We start from the raw sequence: 23,858 nt of genomic DNA, 5'->3' as shown, positions 1-23,858 counted from the left end.
CCAGAAAACAATAGAGAGATGTGGCAATAATAATAATAATAATAATATAATACAGGGGCTGCTACCCATGAATATGCCAGTCTGCAAAGCGTACTCTATCATCCTATATTTGCAGCCACTTCAATAGGACTGGGTCCACCTCCTGCCCCTTTGTGGCAAACTAGAGAGCAGCTGCTGATGTAGTGAGGCTTTTCAGTCTACTGGCAGCACAAAACATGCTGGGAACACCTGTAAGGCCTTTGGACTCTCTATGCGCCCAACTACAAATTTCAGCAATGGTTGCATCACCTGGATTACTCGTGTGTTTCCAGGGTTTGCTGACCCAAACAGAGGTTTTGATTGTCTGTGGCTACTAGTTTGTTAATTCTCCAACCCACCCTCATATGGTTGTGTGAAAGGCCCTAGGGTCAGAGATTGAGACCTAGCCTTGTGAGCGGCTATGGACTATAGACTCAAACCTCACTTCAACCTGAGCAACATATCTACTTCTGGTTGGCAGGAAATATGAATCCCTGGGAGTGGCAAGGCCTAATGTTTGTATAAAGGCCTGTTTTGGCCTGGTATTGATGCCAGCCAACCAGGGAAGGACCACTGAAGCTAGTTTTTGGGGTGTTCTTACTCCAGTCCAATGTCCAGGTTGTTTTGGTGCAAAAGGAATAATTTGGGGCTAGTTGCTATAATCTTTGCTTCGTAAAGAAGGAGCCTGTTCTCCTGAGCAGCCAAGCCCGGGCTTAAGCAGCCAAGCCTGGGCTTGGCTGCCCTTGAGAAGCGCCAGGATCCGTGTGGTTCCCAGTAGTGCTGCAGTGCTGAACTCAGTGCTGAAGCTTGGCTCTTCACTAAGGTTAAGGGGGCAGACACACCCTTAACCTGGCTCCCAGGATCATGTCCGCACTGACACAAAGACAGGCACCTAGATCTCTGTTCCCCCGGGAAATCCCCCAGTATACTGCATTCAATGCACTGTGGGATTTCCAGAGGCCAGGACAACAAGTCCCAGCCTCTATTTACCTACCCTGCTTATGGCAGAGCTGGTCATGTGGGCACCCAGCTTGTACACCACAGGGCCTCAGAGCGGTATTCTGGGAGAAGGTAGGTTGAACCCTGCCTTCCCTTCCACCTGCCCAACTGTGCATGTAAATAGCCCCAGAGAGTCTTTTGAGAAAGAGTCAGCAGCATAGCTTTCTTAATTCACATGTTTGATATATGTAGGCCAAGCTATTGCACAACAGAGCTAACTTGTTGAGCTCAGGCCCAGCTCACCATCTCACATGCTGCTGCACAACAACACTGCAAGGTGAATGTTTTTTGGTTCAACTTTGGGATTCCCTACAAGTTCAGTTGAGCCAAAGGAGATATTTCATCCGGAGTTGAAACCAAGCATCGGTCCCACTATATCTCTCTGCATTAGGTACATAAGGAAACAAAATTATCTTGCTGTTGCCTCTCCTCCTGCCAAAATGTATGTACTGTCCCCTTAACCGCACCTGCCTGCATGTAGCTACCAGAATATTTGAAATCTAAAGTTGACAATTCTACGGTTTGAGCAACAGAATATCATTTTCTGGTTTTACTGTATTTCAAGCCTCTCTAGTTTCCTGCTCAAGCACCTGACCTCAGAAACTTTGAGTTGTGTCTTGTCCCTGACAATAGTGTCTTCATGAAAAAGTGAGAGTTCCAATGTCATGGAGAGAAATCAAGAGAGGAAGTATTGACAAACTTCTACAAAATGTCATTGGAGGCTGGGTACTTAGTAGAAGTTCTACCTGCACTGGTACTTGGTACTAAAACCTCTTCCTGGGATATTTTTATCCTTTTACACCAAGATTAAATTTTGGTATGTTGAACAACATGGCCAGGGCATTTTTTCAGTGCTGTCTAGTAACTGACTAAATAGGGATGTGCAAGCCAGACGTTAGCCTCGTTGGGCTCAAATCCGGACCAGGGGTGGTGGGGGTGGCCTCTGCGGCAGTGGATACTTGGGAGGCAGCGGTGAAGGATCTTCCAACTGCCACGCTGCCCTCCCAGCTGATAATCTGGGCCAGCTGCTGCCCTATTCGGGCCTCTGCACATGCATGTGCATGTGCAAATGCCTGATAAGGGTTGCAGTGGGCCCAGATGGCAGTAGGAGTTGAGAGGGTGGTGGGGCAGTTAGAGAAGCCTTTGCCACTGCCTCTTGATTATCCGCCTCCACAGCCTCCACCCCCACTGCCAGGGGGCTTCATTTTAAAAATGAAATGTAACCATTTCACCCACCAGCGGGGCACTTGGAGTAGCTCCCGCTGCCTCCTCCTGAGTATCTGCCACCGCCCCCCGCCACCAGCGAAGCTTTATTTAAAAGGTAAAGAAGAGCATTTCGCCTCCCCCCTCACTTTAAAGTTGAAAAAGGAAAGCCTTTTTAGGCTTCATTTAAAAGGTAAAGAAGAGCATCCCTCCCACTGCTTTAACATTTTTAACAGAAAGTCTTTTTAGGCTAGGAGATCCTCTGTACTTGTAAAGGGGAATCATAGCCAGATACACACACACACACACACACACACACACACACACACACACACACACCGAGCCAGACCCAAACCAGTTCCATGAACCAGGGGTGGTCTGGTTCGAACCCGGACTGGCTCACCCCCTTGGAGGCCAGGCCAGTTTGACCTTGGACCACCTAAATCAGTCCCTCTCAATGGCAAGCCTGGCTGGATGCAAGCTGGCTCACACATCCCTATGAGTAAAGATGCGCTACATACTCCAAGGCCCCTGTATGCTGTCCAGCTCAAAAGACATTCTATAGAATAGTTCTTTCCCTTTTGACTTCCAGCTAACTCAGGCCAGAATCATTCCAAGCTGTTAACTTCCTATTCTGAAATATGGAAGGTTCTTTTTATTTTCAGTACTTCTAGCCACTTTAACTTTGCTTTAACCACAGCTAATTAATTCAGACTGCAAGAACAGCAGGGTTTGATCTCAGTTGTAGATGTCACAGTGATTTATACTTTCAATGAGGTGATAATTGGTGTCTGGTTAATTCTATTCATGGAAGCTATGGACTATTTTTTTAAAAAGTAATCCTCACATCCATTACACAGCATGCAGTTTCAGGAGCACCTATGCTTCTCCCAGGAGTTGAGTATTTTTATCCAGAAAAGCATAACACACAATTGTCATCAGGGATGTAAAGGAAGTCATTAAAATATTAATAGTCTGGTTGTTAAAAGGATGAAAGGTAATATCTAAGTTATTGAAAGCTTGGTCACCACTGTGTCTGTGTGTGTCTGTGTCTGTGTCAGTTGGTCCTTATAAAGGCATTATTCTCCTTGGACTTCTCTGATGGATCAACATCTATGTTTTTGTCAGTTTGCCAGGTAATCTGTAACCTACAAACCACTTAAATTGCTTGCACATACTTGAAATTGGATTAGTTCCATGGAAGTTAATGGAATTAGCTGTTTAGTGACATTTATAGTAGCTGCTTGGAGAAATTTATATACTAGCTGTATTGGCATAGTATCTGAACTCCTTTTTACCCATAGAAACATGATATTTCTCATATCCAGGGCATTGGTCGGCTAGTCGAGCAGGACATTTCACTTGTACAACTTGCCTAGTAAATATTTTCTCACCCTTTCTGGATAGTGAAAACTGCCATCAAACCACTGTCCACTATTTCAGTCTTGATTTGTATTACCTTTCAAATATCATAGCTTCCTTATAACTTGCTACAGAAATTTGCTATATTTGCACTTCATCCTGAGTGGAATGGTTTGGTCCCAGCAGCTTTACACACACACACACACACACACACACACACACACACACACACGGTAAGATCTGTTAGAAGGTAAGGAGCTTGTTGGCAAGCTCTACCAAGAAAAAAGGCTGTTGTGAATAACTTTGACCTGAGCAGGAGAGTTCTTTGGGTTTAATTGCAGTAAGGAATTTCTGACGTACAGTGTTACGGGTTTTTGTTTTAAGAAAAGGACAGCATTTCTGTCTTGTAAGAACACAGAGGGGAAAAGACTAGAACCTTTAGTGCCTGGATCTCGGCAGTGTGACAGGCAAATGGGCAATTATGAAGAAAAAATGCTAAATGTCAAAAATGGTGGTGACCTCACTGAATTGCAGCTCTTTAAGAACATCCTTGGCTCATGCATTAAAGTGCAAGTGCTAATGTGAACATTTATTCATCCATTCAGAGCACAAGAAACAAAGAAATTAAGGGATCTAAAATATTTACAAACGAATACTTTGCTTGCTGACTGAGCTAACAACAAAAGATCATTTTAAAAGAAAGGGCTGTGCTTCCGTGAAGCAAAGAAATCACCCCCCCCCCGGCATGTTCAAATGAAGTAGCAACCTCTTAAAATAAGAATTATTATTGCACGCTTCTGTTTGTGAAAAATATTAGAAGTGATTACCCCTATAAAATATTCAGCTCCACTGCCACTTTTCCATAAAAAGCTCTCTTATTTGCCAAGTTTTGATGAAAAGCTACAGTTTGCCTTTCATCCTTTGTACAACAAGGTCGTTAATATTTTCATGACTTTCCTCACACCACTGTTATAAATATGGCTTTTAAAAAGTTCTTCACTTAAGATTATTATTGCCATGGCTCCATAGCAAACATTGTGTTCATTTTTCATTTAATGACAACGTGCAATTGTAATTGAGTTAGCCCAGCCTGTAAACTAAAATGAAAGCCTTAGTTGTCTTGGTTCCTAAGAATAAGTATGTATGGTGGAATAGCTAGTGTAAGTTAGCAGTGTCAGAAAGAATCACTATTGAATAAACTATAAAAATACTCCAAACATATGCACAATTAATTACTTCAAAATAGCTTGATAACCCTGATGAACCTGAGACTGGGTCCTTTCATAACATAAGTGTGGCTCTAATGTGGGTACCAGCAAGGTACCATTTACTCAGTCCTAGTGATGGCATGGACCCAGATTGGGTCCAATACTGCTCTCTGTATTTAGGGTGTCTTGTTTTTTGTGTCATCCATTTTAAAGTCTGTGACAAAGTGTGGAAAGTATTCCAGATGTTCCACCTGTTCCAGATGTTTCAATTGCTGCCCCCCTGATCCATTCCAATCAATACAGTGGGTAAGCTTAGATTTACAAGCTTACAAGTAAGATAAGGTTGTTGTCCAGCTATATAGTTGATCCAGATATCTACAAGGACAAAGATTAAGTTTAGACCCTCACCAGCAAAATGCATCTATAATACTAAAGGTTGATTTACAGACTTTGAAAGTGTGTAGTAACTCTGTGTGTGCCAGAAAAAAAAAGAAGGGTGATTACTGTCAGTCTCCCTGAATATAAGAACAACCCTGCTGGATCAGGCCCAAGGCCTATCTAGTCCAGCACCCTGTTTCACACAGTGGCCCACCAGATGCCTCTGAGAAGCCCAAAGCCAAGAGGTAAGGGCATGCCCTCTCTCCTGCTATTGCTCTCCTGCAACTAGTATTTAGAGGCATTGTGCCTCTGAGACCAGAGTTGGCCTATAGCCACCAGACTAGTAGCCATTGATAGGCCTGTCCTCAATGAATTTGTCTAAGCCCCTTTTAAAGCCATCCAAGCTAATGGGCATCACCACCAGAGGCGTAACTAGGGAAAACGGCGCCCGGGGCAAGCACTGAAATGGCGCACGCCCCACGCCCCCCCCAACATACTACATTATAATTAGGTTTTTCCTCACAAGCGCCCGCCGCCGCCGCCATGCCAGGCCACTGACTGGCCGCCAGGCACCAGCAAAGCAATGGGGGGGGCGGGCGGCGCGGAAGGGACCGCTCGTGGGGGAGGGGGCGCTGACGTGCTCCCTTGACTGCTGCAGCGCTGCTGCATTGAGCAGGGAACATTTGTATTAACAAAAAATTTAAAAAAAAATTGTCATGGTGGCGCCCCCCACGTGACCAGAAAAGATGGCGCCCAGGGCACGTGCCCCCCCTGCCCCCCCTATAGTTACGCCTCTGATCACCACATCCCATGGAAGAGAATTCCTTAGATTAATTATGTGCTGTGCAGAAAGGTACTTCCTTTTGTTAGTCTAAATTTCCCAGCCTTCAGTTTCATGGGATGACCCCTAGTTCTAGTGTTGTGAGAGAGGGGGACGATTTCAACTCTGCCCGCTCTCTCTATTCCATGCATAACTTTATTCATCTCTATCATGTCTCCCCATAGCCACATATTTTCCAAACTAAAAAGTCCAAATGCTGCAGCCTTGCCTCATAAGGAAGATATTCCAGGCTCCTAGTCATCGTGGTTGCTCTCTTCTGCACCTTCTCCAGTTCTACAATGTCAAGATATGGTGACCAGAACTGTACGCAATACTCCAAATGTGGCTACACTATAGATTTGTATAAGCACATTATAATATTAGTCACCTTGGAGATATCTGTCAAAAGACAGATTATACATATTTTAACTGATATCAACATACAGAAATTTTTAAAAATCTGAATTGTACTGTCCTCTATAAAATAACTCTATAATATAGGCCAAAATTATTATTCCCCATATTACTAACAGCAGTCTAAGAGAAGGTGAAGGCCACTGAATAAAGGGTGAATTGCACAACCATAATCAATGGCAGAAGATGCCTTGAAAATGGAATCAGATAGTATACTTGAAATGGAAAAGGAGAAAAATTTCAGTGTCCTTTATTCTTGGAAACACTGAAGAAATAAACCCAATAAAGACAAACAGATGATTAAAATGGAGGAAAGGAATTGTGTCACTCATCACAACTGTATATTATGCCTCGATGGGAACACAGAAGGAAAATAAACAGCCTGCTACTCCTTCTGCTCACACAAGGTTTCCTGATGCAAGACGAACTTGAAGAGAATCACCTTGATTTAGCTCTTGACAAGTTGGCATCGTTGAATTGGGAAAATTGCTTTTCCAACCCTTGTGTAAATCTGACTAATCAACTCCAGCCAAGACAGAACCTGGCTAATTTAAGTCAAGTTTTCCTTGTGAATAAATAAAATCCTGAAACCCATTAAACTCCGTTGGTATTCCAGCCTAGGTTGACATGAAATACATCACTGACTCCTCAAGGACTCCACTGTAGAATAGCCAGCATGGCAGCTGCTTTTTAAAGAAAATCTTTGGTTTAACAGATTAAACCATACTCTGCCATAGTGCCCACAACAAAACTAGGGCAAGGACAGGGATATGAAGGATGTGAATGACTTGCCTCTTGAGAGCTCTTTAGGGAGAGAAAAGCATGCCCGTGCACACATTCCACAATGGTTCCAGTTATTAGTACGACAAAAGCAACATAACCAAAACTTGCCGAGTGGCAGTGGGAGGAGCCTTTAGACCAGGTGCTCAGCATGCTGCTAGTAGCTGATCAAGAAACAAAACAATAATGAATGAACCAGATGACAATCCTATTCTTGATCAAATCTGAAAGAACAGTGTCCAACAACCAAAAGACCATAATACATACAGACCCTATGAAGTAGGTCTAGCACTTTCAGCAACAAGAAACCCTGGAATTATAACAAAGGCAGATAACTGTGACTATTGGGATTGTTTAGCTAAGTCTGTTACAGACAACAGCTTAGAGAAAGGGGCAGACCTTGAGTGCTCGAAAAGCTTCATGACTATATTATGCTGGAAGTTAGAACGCAACCAGTCTATATTACTGGAACTGACTTGATCTACCTGAATGGAAGATTCTATTCAAGCAATTTGTGAATAGCTTGAACACCCCCCCCAAAAAAAAAATGGAATAGCAAAAACACAAGACCAGAATTGGACAGCTATGCTAATGGAAAACCTGTTTGATTCAATAAAATGGAATTCTAGAAAGAGGGGGTGAGGGAAACAGGTCCAAATCATAAGCAAACACTGAAAGCCTTGATAGCTTTGAAATTGCCAAAGCTACCATTCCAAAAGAAAAAAAGGAACAGGACTGATTGTCAATGATTCCAAGAGGGCTGAATTGTCTTGGCTTCTATGAATTGTGGATCAGGCTGTCAGCTCATGAGGAAGTGATGTTTTTGTAAAGTATCAGTGGTATTGCTTGTTCCTGGCATGAATTTAAAACTAATGATCTTCAGCAGAGAAGTAAGGTACTGTATTTTCTCTTTTGCACCTATGTAGTCTTGCTTCCTCTCTCTTTCTGAAGGTTAGTGCTGAAGAAGAAAAATTTGCATTTTGTTTATATAATTCACTCAAAGAGGCTAGCTACTCATCATTAATCAGGTCTGGGGTTGTTGTTTTTCACTCTATCCCCTTATAAAATAATTAGTTATTGATCTTGTTTTGCAAACCTTAGAAATTGAGTGCAAAATCCTCTCATGGACCACAAAGGGGGGGGGGCATTTATAAAATCCATTGACTGAGTCCTGGTTCATACGTTCACTAGAGCAGAGGGGGGGGCAGTACTGTGTAACAGCATAGTGGAGGAGCTGTGTGAGATCTTCCCTTCCACAATATGGGTAACCTCTTATCTGAAGTCTAAACATTTTGTAATTTGGAATCTCCATTCTACTACCAACTGTGCAGTGATTTCACCTGAGTGACCCTCCATTCACGTGATTTACACTTTGAGGCTATTCACATGTGCAGAGTTGGATTTTCATTGTGATCTGTGAACTCCTCTCAGCTTGTTTCATAACTGGACTCAGTAATCTGAACTGTTCTTTAAAAATAAATGGATCTCAGTTCCACATTTGAGACCCCACTGCAGACCTGATAACAGAATTAGGAGTGTGATAGTATCACCCCCATCCCCCAATTTACTTGTGACTTCCCAAGTATCCAGGAACTCCAACACCAGATCTGCTGCCCTCTCCCTTCCCACTTACTAGGCCTGATGGTAGCTTCAGCAGCACAGAAGATCTCAGCAGAGACATTTCTGAAAGACCACAGTTCTTGCTTCCTTTCTGCTTTGGATGCTGCAACCACAGTGCTCATGGAACAAGGGATACTGGGTCATGTAGTTTCCAGCTCATTGGAAACAATTTGAAATTATATTTCCCAGGGTCTCTGCTGGGTACCTGCAGTACTGTCATTGTAGCATTCAGCATGTCAGAGAGGTGCACTGGATTCGCTTGCAATCCAAGCCGGAATGGTCTTGCCAAAAGTGGGGTTGAGAGATGAGTACACCCCTGAGATCTGGAGAAGAAGTAAGGATTGTTGTGGAAAGAGAAAGGAACTAGAGAGCAGGGACGGTGATGTAGGGGGATGTCCCTGGGTGCCTAAGGAAGAGGAGCCCCACTGACTGGGTGGTAGCTTCCTCTTTGCTCTCCCCATCTTTGGACATCTCTGAAGAAGAAATTGGGGAGAGGGGCCCATCTTACTTTTTGTCCCATGCCCCCCCCCCCACCTTGCCATGCCACTGGACAATGGAAGAGACCTGAGCTCTCCACATCACAATATATATACATTGGAGCGAGAGTAAGCACAGTGTGTGTATTAGTGCTGTATTTAATTTACCCTTATTTTTAGAAAGTATGGGGAAGGAGAGAAGAGCTAAAATATACAATTTCCATTTTGTCTTCATAGGCCCATAACACAAGCCAGCTGGGATGCCCTCTTTCGTTGCTGCTCTCTAAGGGAACATTATTTCTGAGAATAACAAAAATTGGGTCAGCACTTACTCTTGGCATATAATGGCCTAAGCCATAAAATACTACACACATTCCCCAGTCTCCATTCACAAGGGGACTCCTGTAGAGCTCTCATTTACATTTCTCATCTAAACTATTAATGCACAGTGCTCCATAAAGAATTGCCCTATGCAGGCACATCTTTTAATTACATCTTGGAAAACAAATACCCTGGGATGCCATCTTAAAACTGTTTCATCTGAAGTAGCCCTATTGAGTTTGATTAGATTACTCCATATCCAATGCCAACTGAAACTGTGTGTCTGTTGTGTGTATATAAGTAAGGAAAGTAATCTTTTATAAATGTCACTCCTGGTGTTATCATTGACATCAGGTGTCTTGGGGATGGAGTCTGCAGGGAAATAGAGAGTGCCTGATGGTACAGTGCCTGGATTGTTGTATCCAGAAAATCTGGATTCAAATATTTGATCAGCTATTAGTATAATACGAAGGGGACATGTTCCCTAATATGACATGTTTTTGTGTGTGTAAGATCTAGTCTAAGTAAGCTAGGGGGATGGTGCCTTAGCACACAGTAGAGCACATGTTTTGCATGCAGAAGGTCTCAGGTTCAATGCCTGGTATCTGCAGGTAGGACTGGGAGAGACTCCCGCCTGAAACGCTGGAGAGCTGCTGCCAGTCAGTGTAGACAATACTGAGCTAGATCTTATAGTATTGTCTATACTGAAATGTGTGCCCCTATGCACCTGGTGTACTCTAAATGGGGGCTGCATTGGATGCTCCATGTCCAAGTGCATATCACAATGGAGAAACAGAGCTACATGTGATTTGCATCCATTCTGAATGTGTTCCTCCCAATCCAGCAAGAGAATCTTTGTGCCTAAGATGCATCCTTGCTGGATTAAAGCATATGTGGATAGTTTAATTACTCATTACTTAACCTGTCTATTTAGAAAATCACATATGAATTTTTAGAAGCCACCAGCTACAATAGATAAAAAAGAAATTTCTATTTAGGAAAAAAGAGAGATAAATTTGTGTGGATGGATGCTTGAAATGTCATATACATAGGGATTCAATTCTTTTGCCTTTTAAAAAAAGACACAGATAAGATGTGCTGGTTGCAATATGGCAAAGTACATTAAGCATCATGAATGTCTTTTCATTCTGGTTATTTTAGGTTCTCAGCAGGACCCCTTTAAGGCATAAGCATAACAATCAAAACTGGATTAGCTGTACAGACTGTGTGCATAACTGGTTTCATCTCTCATCAGTGAACAGATCTAAAGGGAGCTTGACTGCATGCTGATTGATGGAATTCCTAATAATTTCTCTTGCTTAAGTCAAACAGCTTCACTCAAAACACTTCTGCACGACGTCAGCATCTTGCAGTTTTCACAGATTTCTGAGCATCAACATCCCCCCTCTCCCATAACGTAAATAAAATTGTTTCCAGGACTCAACAGCTGGTACTTGCTGGTTGAAGGAATGAACAGGAAGACAATGTGTTCACAGGATTACCGAACAGGCTGAGGGGGAGAGAATTTATGCAGAATTTTATAAGCTTAGTGAGCCAGAAAATAGATTGGGGTGCACAGAGAAAATAATGTGTCAGTCAAAGCTAAGTTTACAGACGTAAGCCTCCATGACAGAAGAGCAGCCATGGGCTCTCATTAGCCTTGTAACTTCTTCTCTTACCTCTGAGTTTGGGGTGGAACTTGGAGCAGGTGTTTCTGAGAGATCTTACCCTCCAGTGACTTTTGCCATGTCTCCAGCAAGAACATAGCAATGGTGCGGATAACTGGAAAGCGCAAGCAATAAGGAAGTGCAGTCAAGGGAGAGAGAGAGAGAGAGAGAGAGAGAGAGAGAGATTGTCCCATCATCCACATGCAAATTACAGCTCTTTCCAGCTCTGGTTTTAGGTTACAGCTCTGGTTTTAGGTTTCCCTGCAATTGTGCACCTTCCTGTTATTACAGTGAGCTTATGTTGACAGCATCATAGTACTAAGCGAATCACTAAATCCTTCTCCTGTAATATTTATGTCTGACTGGGACATTACAAGCTTTTACTATATCATCAGATCATACATACATATAGTGAGCTCTGACTTGAGACTGCCATCATGTCCTCTTAGTCTTTCTACATGGTTAAAAAGGCTGCTTGCTTGTGCCCTTTGTGTCTATAACTTGATCTGTAGCCAATGAGTTTCTTTTGACAGTGACTAAGGCAGGCAACTTATACAAGCAAAGTGATGGCACAAAGTCTTATTGGAAACACTATGCAAATTTCCCCAGGCAGCCACACCACCATTCTAACTACCACCTTTGAACAAATGCCTGTTATGAGTATGACACACAGTAATTAAGGCAACTGCTCCGTTACATTCAAGGTATCTATTTCATTATTTCACTTGAAGCATATTTTAATTCTGCCAAAGGAAATATGTCTAAAGAACACAAGAGAAGGGAAAGGAGACTAAAGGAGACCCCAACGTTTTGATGTAAAGAATGAACAATTTTCTCATATTTGCCGCATAAAATGTTAACAGTTCACTAACAACAACTTTTCAGATCATAAATGTTTAGCGCTGTAAAGGAAATACTATTCCTGTGCTCTGCCCAGATATAGGATACTCTGTAGCCTAATGTGCCAAGAAGAGTAACTTATCATTTTGCAGAGAGAGCAGCAACATAGTGAACAATTGGCAAAATTTGCCATGCCCCAGGCCCCTACTTCACTCCCTGTCATAGTCTCACCTTGCCTCACACATGTGTTTCTTTTGCCTGTGCCTTTCTTGTGCTTCGCATTACCCACAATGACACCGAATGACCTTGGTCTACAAGTGAATTCTCTGGCCTGGGACTAAGCACATTACTGTGGGGGCAGGGGGAAACAGTAGTGCTGCAATTGCACCCTTGCCACTGGAGTGAGTGATATATTTCTTAGATGCTTAATAGAAATGTACTTCTGAACAGACTTCCATAAATCCCTTCACTCGAGCAACTACCTTTGGCCTGTTGGCAGTGTTGCACCCCTTGACTCGGTTGCACCCCTGTCCCCTGCATCTTCATGACCTGATCTTTGGCTTGGAAAAGATGGTAGCTACACATCTGTCTCTACTTCTAACCAAGACACCATGACCTGCATGTCTCCCTTGCTCAATGGGAAAGTAAAATCAGTCATTCTGATTTGGGTACATTCTTGTGTACATGGTTAGATTGGATCAGTTTCAGTTTGTGAAACTACTTTGACTCCTGAGTACATGGACATGCTGCTTGGAGAGGTTCATCTTAACCCTAGATGTCCCCTTGACCCTAGATCAGGGATTCTCAACGTGTGCGTCCCCATATGTAATTGGACTTCAACTCCCATAATTCCCAACCAAAGGCCACTGGGGCTGGGGATTATGGGAGTTGAAGTCCAATAACATCTGGGGACCCACACGTTGAGAAACCCTGCCCTAGATGTACATGATTTATACAGTCTAGTAAGGAGGTTAGTGGAAAGGGTCTCTGAAGGGTGGCAGGATGTCTCAAGGAGGCAATTGTTAGATCACTCTTAAGAAACCTGCATTGGATCCTTCAGAGTCAGGCAATTATAGGCCTATTTCTAATCTCCCGTGGTTGGGCAAGCTGGTTGAGCTTCTCATGGCTTCTCATTTCCAGAGAGTCTTGGAAGAAACAGATTATCCAGACCCATTTCAAACTAGCTTTCTGGTGGGCTATGGAGTAGAGACTGCCTTGGTCGGCTGTTGGATGATCTCCAATCAGGCACTGACAGGGGGAATGTGACTCTGTTGGTCCTCTTGGAGCTTTCAGTGGCTTTTGATACCATTGACCACGGTATCGTTCTGGACCACATGAGGGGTTTGGGATTGGGTGGCACTACTTTGCAGCGGTTTTTCTCCTACCTCTCAGGTGGATTCCAGATGGTGTTGCTTGTAAATTGTTGTAGGGAGCTACTGTATGGAGTGTTGCAGGGCTCCATTCTATAGTCAATGCTTTTTAATATCTACATGAAACCACTGGGAAAGATCATCAGGAGATTTGGTGCCGGATGTTATCAATATGCTGATGACACCCAAATCTATCTTGCTATGACATCATCATCAGGAAATGTCTTAACCTCCCTTAATGCCTGCCTGAAATCAGTAATGGGCTGGATGAGGGAGAACAAACTGGCATTGAATCCATCAAGATGGAGGTACTTATTGTGGGAGGTTGGAACTTAGGAAGTAGTCCCATGATATAACAGGTACATAGTCTGGAAGTGCTTCTGGACCCAAGTCTCTCCCTGTAATCTCAGGGCTGAGGCAGTGTACAGTAGTGCTTTTTATCACCTTCGGCTGATATGCCAGCTACATCAATTTCTCATGAGAAATGACACTAAAACAGTGGTGCATGTGCTGGTAACACCCAGGCTTGACTACTGCAATGCACTCTATGTTGGGCTGTCTTTATACATAGACCGGAAACTGCAACTGATGCAGAATGTGGTAGCCAGGCTGGTCTCTGGAGATACCTGAAGAGACCACATTACTCCTATTTTTTAGTGTACTTGCATAGTATGATAGCAGTGCCCTGTTGAAATAATAGTATTCTAGGAAATTGGTTAATCAAGATTTTGTCAGTTAATCCACTAATCCACTGTGATCATATTATTGATCTAGGGACATCAGAAATTTATTTTATTTTATTTTATTTTATTAAACACATTTGTATACCACCCAATATAAAATATCTGGTTGGTTTACAAATTAAACACACAACAATTATAATCATAAATAATATAAAACAACTTAAAATAAGCAAAATGTTATATACTAAAAGCCTGATAAAATACACTTATGATGAATACGATGAATATTTACATACCGCTTTTCAACAAAAGTTCCCAAAGTAGTTTACATAGATATAAATAAATAGATAAAATGGCACCCTGTCCCCAAACGGCTCACAATTTAAAAAACAAACTTATGTAAGACATTAGCAACAGCCAATGGAAGGATGCTGTGCTGGGGGTGGATATGGCCAGTTGCTTTCCCCCTGCTAAATAAAGAGAAACACCACTTTAAACAGGTGCCTCTTTGCTCAGTTAGCAGGGGTGGATTTTGTAAAGAGAGAGAAAATAGCCTGAGCCAGTTTGTGCAAAAGAAATGAGCAGCAAATCGTCCAAGCACTTTCTCATTGCTGGAAGGCAACTTAAAAAACCGTGATCAACTAATTTTCCAGAAGACTGTTATTTCAACAGCCCACTGCTATCACACTATGTATGTACTTTTGGCAGATTAATGCAAGCCACTTGTACTTGGCAACTACCTCAGTCTTTAGCAATAATGTGTAAGCATCTAAACCACTGTGTGTTATTTTCGCCTTTAGTAACACCACACCAAAATAGAATATCAAGTTATAGAAACTTTATTTGAAAGCATGTCAGACTGTAACGCGTGTGTATGCACGCGCACACACACATTGCCTTACTAACAGTCTGAATTTATTGCCCTGTAATTTTAAATACAAATTCAGGCCACTTTTTTTCCAGCGGAAAATTACCTCTCTGAGCAACTAGTTATTTTTTTGTTATGGTTAATTTCTCAGTCTGTACTACATTGTCATTTATGACAACAAATAGAGCTGAACCCCTGAACAGTAATTTAAATGCAAACTTGATATATGACTATGTCCACACACTGAGAGTTTTACTCTAAGAATACTTTACTACAGAATAACTTAATCATCATCTAAATATGCAGTGTTACTCTGTTTTCTTAAAATGTACTGTAATGCCCTAAAGAATGTTGCGATGCCGGTAAATTCTAGGCAGGGCTAGGAGGCAGAAGTTCTCCTAAGACCTAGAGAAGGGAAGATAACCAAGGCTGAGGGAGAGTGGGTGTCGGAAACTGTGGGTCTAATTCTCCAGGACCTAGTTCGGATGGCTATAGGCTCTCTCATGTTCAGAGGCAAGACACTTCTGAATACCAGTTGCAGAGGACCAGTGGCAGAAGAGTGAGCATGCCTTCATCTTCTGGTTGTGGGGCCTCCCAAGATATCTGGTGGGCCACTGTATGAAATAGGGTGCTGGACTAGAGAGGCCTTAGGTCTGATCCAGCAAGGCTCTTCTTATGTACTTATGACCAACAAACTATTAAAAAATAAATGAGAGCTCTACAAGAAACAGTTTCAAACTCATTTTAAAGGCTGATAGTTCCAACCACTCTTAGTTATGGTTGCCACATGTCCAGAATTGGCTTGGACAGTCCCAGAATCAGATATCCTGTCCAAAATGTAGGGAAAGTATTTCCCTAGATATGAAATGTCCAGGAATTTGAGCGGGAAGGTTGCTGTGGTGAACAGTCTGTGGTCTTATGTGCTGACTTCACATACCCTGGCCAAAACTCTGCTTGTGAAAAATCTCAGTAGGCTGTCACCACTCTCTTTGTTCAGAAAGAACAGGGGCGTAACTACCATTAGGCAAGGGGAGGTGGCTACATGGGGGCCCCCCACCTCGAGGGGGCCCCCCAGAGGCAAGTCACATGTGAAATGAGTGTGTGTGTATCAGCGAGGGGCCCATTTTAAAATTTTGTCTCTGGGCCCACTCCAGCCTTGTTTCGCCCCTGAGAGAGAACCTTAGTTTTAGGGTCCCTTAACTCTTGATTCCCAGTCTCTACAGAGTAGGAGCTGGTTAAGTCCACCCCTGGTAGGATTACTCTTGAGCAAGTAGCTTGGATGAGCAGCTGGACACGCAGGAGGCTAAAGCCCCAGAGCTTCCAAAAAACAGACACTCGGATCTTTCTTTATAAAAGAGGAGTTTGTTAAGCTATAGGAATGATAGGAAAATAACATTAAAAGTCATTTCTAACTCCTAGCACTTATTCTAAGAATCTAATTGAAATACTTGTAGGCAAGCATAATTGTCAAAGTGGTGCAGCTTGCAGTTAGAAAAGCAGCTGGCAAAGTCAAAAGCAACACAGACAGCTTTTAAACATTTTTAAGAGAAGAGCATGTGGAAAGGAGGTGAGCTCTTCCTCCAATCAGGGGTATGCCACGTCCACACAGGCTGAGAGCTTGTGGATCAATGGGCAGGTGGGACCCATAGGGACTCCAGGTCTTACACACCTGCTGAGTTCAAGGGGAAGGAAGATAACCCTCCCTACAGAAGAGAGGAACTGCTAGTCCAGGTGACGTGTTCTGTGCCAGAAAGGAATAAGAGATTGGAGAGGTGTGCTGACTAGCTAGGTTGGCTCTCTGTCTATGGCCTTCCCCTCATTTCTGGATCATCTCGAGAGTTAGCGAGGATGATAGTTGCTTTCTAGGTAGCTGGCTTCTGATGAGCTTGTGGCTGGAAAGAAACAGAATGACTAGATTTGGTGAAGGCAGAACGACAAAGTGAGACTGAACTTCAGCAGAACCTGCTCAGAATTTGCTGAACATGCTGCCTTTCTACAGAGCCATGAATGAAATGATCTGTTGAAGGCAGCAATAGGCAACACCAAGAGCTGCCAAAAACAACAACTCTCCATATCCAACAGTATTGTGGAATTCTCTGCCCCAAGATGTGGTGACAACCAACAACCTGGATGGCTTTAAGAGGGGTTTGGATAACTTCAGAGGTCTATCAATGGCTACTAGTCGAAGGGCTTAAGCCACCTCCAGCCTCAAAGGCAGGATGCCTCTGAGTACCAGGTCCAGGGGAATAACAGCAGGAGGAAGGGCATGCCCTCAACTCCTGCCTGTAGGCTTCCAGCAGCATCTGGTAGGCCACTGTGTGAAACATGATGCTGGACTGGATGGGCCTTGGGCCTGATCCAGCAGGGCTGTTCTTATTACAGTTGTGCATTTTGTTTTGTTTTTTTCTATTTTGATTTTGGCTCGAATCTGAAACACCCCCATTTTGTTCTTTGTTCAAAATCAGCCAATCTGAAACACCCAAATTTTGTTCTTTTTTCGAAATTGCAAAATCCGAATCTGAAACATTTTGGATTTTAAAACGTGGCCCTGGGGCAAAACTAGTGGGTGGGGGTGGTAGTGTCCAATGGGTGGAAGCTACCACCCATATTTCAGAGGAATTGGGCAAAGGGATGGTTTTTGGTGAATTTTTGAAGTTTAAGATTTTTCCCATAGGGAATAATGGAGGTTTCAGCAAAAGTATAGCTCCACGTCAGAGGGAAAGGAAGTGGCCCAGAGCAGAGTAGGGTGGGTAGTAGTGCCCAGTGGAAGCAAGGAAGCTGCCAGAATTATTTCAAAGGAATTTGGTAGAGGGCTGATTTTTAAAGATTTAATGGAGTTTACATGTCTTTAAGGTTCTTCCCCATAGGCAATGATGGAGGTTTCAGCAATCCCATAACTGCACTTGTGGGGCACTAGGGTGGTCCAGAGCGAGTGGTGGTGTGGAGCACATGGGGTGCCAACCACCCCCATAGGTGGGTAACCCATGGGGTAGTAGATTCTGTTGTTTCTGAGGTGTTTTGAGTGTAGATTCTCTGGTAGCATACGAGAGTGGATTCATGGTTTGTTATTTAAAATCTCATATGCTACCAGAGAATCTACACTCAGAACACCTCAGAAACAACAGAATCCAGCAGCCCATGGGTTAGCAACCGATGGGGGTGGTTGGCACACTATGTGCACTACACCACCACTCTCTCCAGTCCACCCCAGTGCCCCCCAGTGGAGTTATGGGACTGCTGAAATCTCCATTATTCCCTATGGGGGGAAATCTTAAAGACGTGTAAAGCTCAAAAATTCCTAAGGAATCAGCCCTTTGCCCTATTTGGAATCAGGGTGTACCACCCCTTGGAGCACTGCCTCCCAACTCACTGTTTCGCCCCTTAAGCCCCCATAAACAATTTGAAAGAGTGAAGAGAATGATGAACAACAATGACACTTAATTTTTTGGCACAGTTATTTGAGAATTTTGCAGCGGGTGGGAGTCTGTCCCTGTGGCACTAGGACAGCAGCACAACCTGTCACGCCCTCGATCTCGGACAGCAAGGAGGAAGGGGAAGCTGTCAACTTTCCAGGCGATGCAGGAGTGTCTGAGGGGCAGAGCCCGGCTGTCAGTGTTCATGAAACAGCTGTGGCTAATGATTCAGAACAGGCACAACAACCTGAGGCAGCAGAAATCGTGAAAGACCAATCTGAAGAAGAGCTATGCAACCAGCCCCCGCAGACTCCACAACAGCGGCGTGTCACGAGATGCAGGGATCAATTGGAGACTGTTAGGAGAAGCAAATGCCTATTGCAGAGGGCTGATAAGCCTTGAATTCCTGCCAGCTGGGAGCTCTCGGCTTGCACTATAAATCACGTCACCAGTCTTCTACTCACTGCTGAAAAGCAACATTCGTCAACCCTTGTGTCGACAGCATGCAGCCAAGTCCGGTCAAGACGAACTTCCCGAGCCGTATCCAGTTTCAGCAGCTTCGCTTTGTCTCGTGATCTTCCCTGGCAGTTGGCCAGACCTTGACACAACCCATTTGAAAACGCTCCCTCCCCATGGAACAGTGACCACCAGTCACTTGAGATAGCAAGATAGACCAATGACCTGCCTTGGTACTATGGAACAGCTTCAAATGTTCATTTAACTGGAGTGAGCAGTAGCCCAAACAAATCAGCCTACTGTTCAGAATTGTTGAGATTTATCATCACTGCATTTAAGAAAGTGCAAAACCAATCATCATGTTTACAAGAGAGAAGCAACTAAGATTCCTAGGGATGTCGACAGGGGTATTCCCCCCCTTCCTTTTGTCTCCTTTAGTCCCATGTGGATGACCTGTCCCTGCAATGGCAAAAGTTGTGAACCACTGGCTTAGACATCATGTCCCACCAAATTACATTGTGGCCTAAATTACATTAGACTGCTCAACTTGGGCAACAAAACTTAGACACCACTATAACTCATAAAAATGAGAAGAAAAACAAAATAGCTCTTCAAAAGACCCCTGAACAAGTCAAAAGATTCTTTCTAAACCTTTGGAAAGAAAAACCTGTGTAATTTCAGAACTTTCCTAACCAGCTTCTAGAAAAGCTTCTCCATGCAACTTATACCATGGCTTTTAGCAAGAGCTTTGGAATTGCATTGAGCTCCCAAAGATATTTGGGTATTTCTGTCTCAAAATACTGTCTTCCAAATCCCTTTGCAAGGTCAGTTTGCATTCCAATCACACTGAATACAACACATCCTTAACGAAACCATTCATGCCCAACAGGGAAGCTCTGCCAGCTTTTTGCATATCTTATCTTCTGTTAACCACTCAGTGCCTCAGTTGGAGTCACTGAGTCAGAGAAGTCAATTTCAATTGCAATGCTTTTCTGAAGAACAAAGCATTTGGGTCCAAAACAGAGTCATTTCAACTTGGAAACAAAAATCTGTTTTTTAATTCTTGATTTTGTTTTGGTTACAAAACCTCCGTAATTGTCATTTTCAGGCACAAAACATTTTGTACCCAAATCGAAATGCACAAGCCTAGTTCTTATGTTATGTCCTTATTTAAAGAATCACCATTGCTGTTATAAAGCAAACACTTAACATAAGTTTCTTTTATTTCTCACCTGCACTTGTGTTATACTGTATTGTACTGTAGATACATTATACAGTATCTATTTCTCATATTTGATTGTATTTGTTGAGGTAAAATGCTCCTAACCCTCTCCTGTGCAAAACAAAAAACAAAAAAAACCCACTTTGCACAGGAGGAATTCTCTTTGATAAATGTGGCAACTCAGCACTTAATGTAGCCACTATGCCTTTGTCTCCAAGAGGCATAGTGACTGCATTGTTGCTCCAAGAAGAGATAAAATGCATTTCATAATTTATAAAAGTACCTCTAACACTTTTTGCACTTGGCTTAAATTACCACTGAATGGAATTTTTTGTCGTCATTTTCAAATTGGATAATATACATGAGAACATATGGAATGGCCTTATTGAGTCAGATTACTGGTCCATATAGGGCCATATTGTCTTCTATGACTTGCAGCAATTCAGAATAGGGATGTGCACAAAACAGATTTTGTGTTTTGTTTCAAGCACTAAACAAAATACAGATAGCCAAAATGTTTCCTCAAAACAGCAGTTGACCCCGGTTGTTTCAACAAAACAAACTCAAAATGTTTTGAGTATTTCGGCCACAGAAAACAATGGGGGAAATTGAAACACCCCATTGTTCCCAATGGGTAGTTCCCAGAGACATCAAAGTGGGCTGTGTGGTAGGACATGATGGGTGCTACCTACCACCCAACCCACAGAAGACATAGGCAAGCAGGCAATTTTAAACAAAATTTTAACCTTTCCCCCAAACTCTCATAAGATCCTATGGGGATTTGGGGAGAGGTTAAAAATGTGTTAAAAATCACATGCTTTATTGTTCCTCCCCCACCCCCACATTATGGGCTTTTGTTACCCATCATGAATACTTTATAATAACACTTTGAGAAGTTTAGCTGGATGCAAACAATTGGAAGTAAACTGCGAAGGATTAGACATCTGTATAGAGGGGTCATTTCACTGCTAAAGTTTGACAGTTTGTGCTACCAGCAGTAGGTTATAAAGATTAGTCATGGCTGAATTTAGTCTCCCCCCATTTATCTCTCCAGCTTGTTTCTTTGTCTTTCATTACATGAGGAGGGGGACTATTAGAGGTTTGGCTGATCTTCGTTAATTATTTTACTATGGTTCTTTGAATACCAGTTTGTAATGAGATGGGATATCTGTACATTGGTGGACATGTGGCCTTGTATTTGCAACACACATACTACTTTTGTCATGGCAGAATTTGTATTTTCAGGTATTATTCTCTTCTCCATTGAATATTCCTTTTGGGAATCATTTTGTATACACAGTTGTCTAATAATTATTTGAATCCAAAGGGAGTGTTCCGTGAGAGTTTTAAATCCTACTCTCTCTGATGAGTAGATATATAGATGAGCCCATAGACACCAATAAGTTTTTTCTGTACTGCTGTTTTTTGAACTTCCCATGGATTCTTCAGGAGGTAGCTGAATTGTCTTTGGAGGAGAGAGCCAGTATAAAGAGATTGGTGAGATTTAGGGTGTGATTTGAGCGCAGAGAAATGCATAACCAATTTATGTTTGGCCTGACAGTTCTTTCCTTATTGTATTGAAATTATAACAATATAATCGGCATTGAAGCACATTTAAAACTACATACTAGGACATATTTGAGACACATATCTGAGGTACATTTAAGAATACACATATAGGTGGAGCTCACGCCACAGAGTATCAGGGACGTCTGGCTCTGCGCTCGAATTACTGGTATTATTTCTATTTTGTACATCATAGTTGGGCTGGTTCCCTCTTCCTTAGATTACCTGACAGTAGGATGATCAACCAGGTCTGGGCTGGTTTTTTTCTCCCTTTTTCCCCTTTTAGGGTTAGGGTTCAAGACACTTTTATAGATAGCTACTGATACCATGTAAGGACTTTCTTTCAATACCACTGTATGTTTCTTCTGTCTTGGTTTTGATGAATAAGACTCTGTATGTTGTTTGGTTTTGTTGGACTCTCAGAGATGTAACCTTTCTGTTTCCACTTATTATACTAATAAAAGCATTTTAAAAAATCACATGCTTGCCCATTTCTTTGGTGGGTTGGGTGGTAGGTAGCAACCATCATGCCCTACCACACAACCCACTTTGGTGTCCCTAGGAGCTACCCATGGGGAACAATTGGGTGTCTTAAGTTTCCCAGGCAACCTGTGAACAAAATAATCACCACTCTAAATCAACAAAGAAAAGTAACATTGAACTATATGCAAAACATGATATGAAATTTAATCAGATTATATGCTAAACATAATAGGCCGCGAGGACAGCGGTTCCTGCGAAAAAAATACTGAGGTTCTTCTGATCTCTTTTCGCAGGAACTGCCGTCCTAGCGGCCTATTATGTTTAGCATATAATCCGCAACTTCAGCCAGATTGCAGAGCAGACTACAGCAGTGAGTGAAGCACAAGTTAGTCTCAAGGCCAGACATGGAGCTCATCACAGCAATCACCAAGAAATATGAGAGGGAGAGAGAGAGAGAGGGAGGGAGGGAGTGAGCTAGCACCATCCATTTCTCACCACAACACTGAAGCAGGTCTCACAATCAGTGGTAGCCGCCTCAAGAGTGTTAGGAGGGGAAGTGTTCTTAGCCTGCTCTCCCCACACACGAGCAGGCTGCAACCTTGGGCAGCTGGATCGGCCACCCACACAACTGCCGGTTCCATCACAGCAACACACGGTCAGCGTGGCAACACACAATTGTAGAGCCCAGGTTAGCAGACCGCTCACTCCACTAACCTGGGCTTTGGGGAGGGCTTTGCAAGCGCGTTACCCACTTTGCGGCAACCGGGCTTGCCTGCGAGCCCAGTGCTTCTCATGGTCTGCTAAAATCGGACTAGGCTCCCCTAGCCAAATTTTAGCCGATCGTGAGAATAGCCTCACTATCTCACAAACAAAACAATCCACAATTCAAGGAAGGCAGGCAAGCACTCAAGTTCTTCCTTTGTCTGTCTGAGATCCAGCAAAACCAGATACTTATAGCAGCAACAGCACAGCATATAATACTTGGTGCTGAGAAAACCACAAAATCAAATTTTCCTTGATTCCTTCCTCCACTCCACTTGATGTATCCTCTTCAAGAGAGGCACACTATAAGGGCTCTTGCTACCTTGAATACATTTTGGAACTCCCTCCTTTTGTGTTCCCCCATCCCTCCTCCCTCCCACCAGCCAATGGTGGCACAGTTGTCCATGACAACACTTGATTTGTATGACAGCAAGCCAACCAAGAAGCAAGAAGATCGTAAGCCAATCAGAAGCCAGTGCCAAAAAGCCAATCAACAAGGGAAAACAAGCCTCCAAAATGGCACTTGAAACATTGAAACATTTTGATCAAAAGGGATTGTTTTGTTCCAAGTTCAAAACAGGCCCCTTATTTAGAGGGCATTTTGTTTTGAGCTTGAAATACTCGAAACAGCCCATTTCGAGTTGAAACGTTTTGACATCGAAATGTTTTGCACATCCCTAACTCAGAGGATGTCAGCTTAAACTTAGAATATTTTGCATACAGAGTATATTATCTCCCACTGAGCTATTGTCCAATTCTTAACTAATAATCTCTATTCCCATAATAGATGGATTTTTGCAGATCCAAACCAATGAATTTTGTTCTTTTTTTTAATGCATCTGAATTACATAACAATACATCACTCATAGGAGTATATAATGAAGACAACAAAATGAAAGAAAATAGATTTTTTCTCAATAAACTGAACT

The 23,858-nt window shown here is 42.8% G+C and overlaps 1 protein-coding gene across 34 annotated transcripts in view; it reads left to right on the top strand.

Annotated features, from left to right (window-relative positions):
- Nucleotides 1-23,858, top strand: part of PTPRD (protein tyrosine phosphatase receptor type D) — a 1,992,390-nt gene that overhangs the window by 1,208,192 nt on the left and 760,340 nt on the right. The gene's annotated exons all lie outside the window — the stretch shown is intronic.

Source organism: Hemicordylus capensis, chromosome 2 (genome assembly GCF_027244095.1).
Source record: "Hemicordylus capensis ecotype Gifberg chromosome 2, rHemCap1.1.pri, whole genome shotgun sequence".
Lineage (NCBI taxonomy): Eukaryota > Metazoa > Chordata > Lepidosauria > Squamata > Cordylidae > Hemicordylus > Hemicordylus capensis.
Note: the sequence above shows the minus strand (reverse complement) of the source record. Positions and strands in the feature narration are given on the sequence as shown.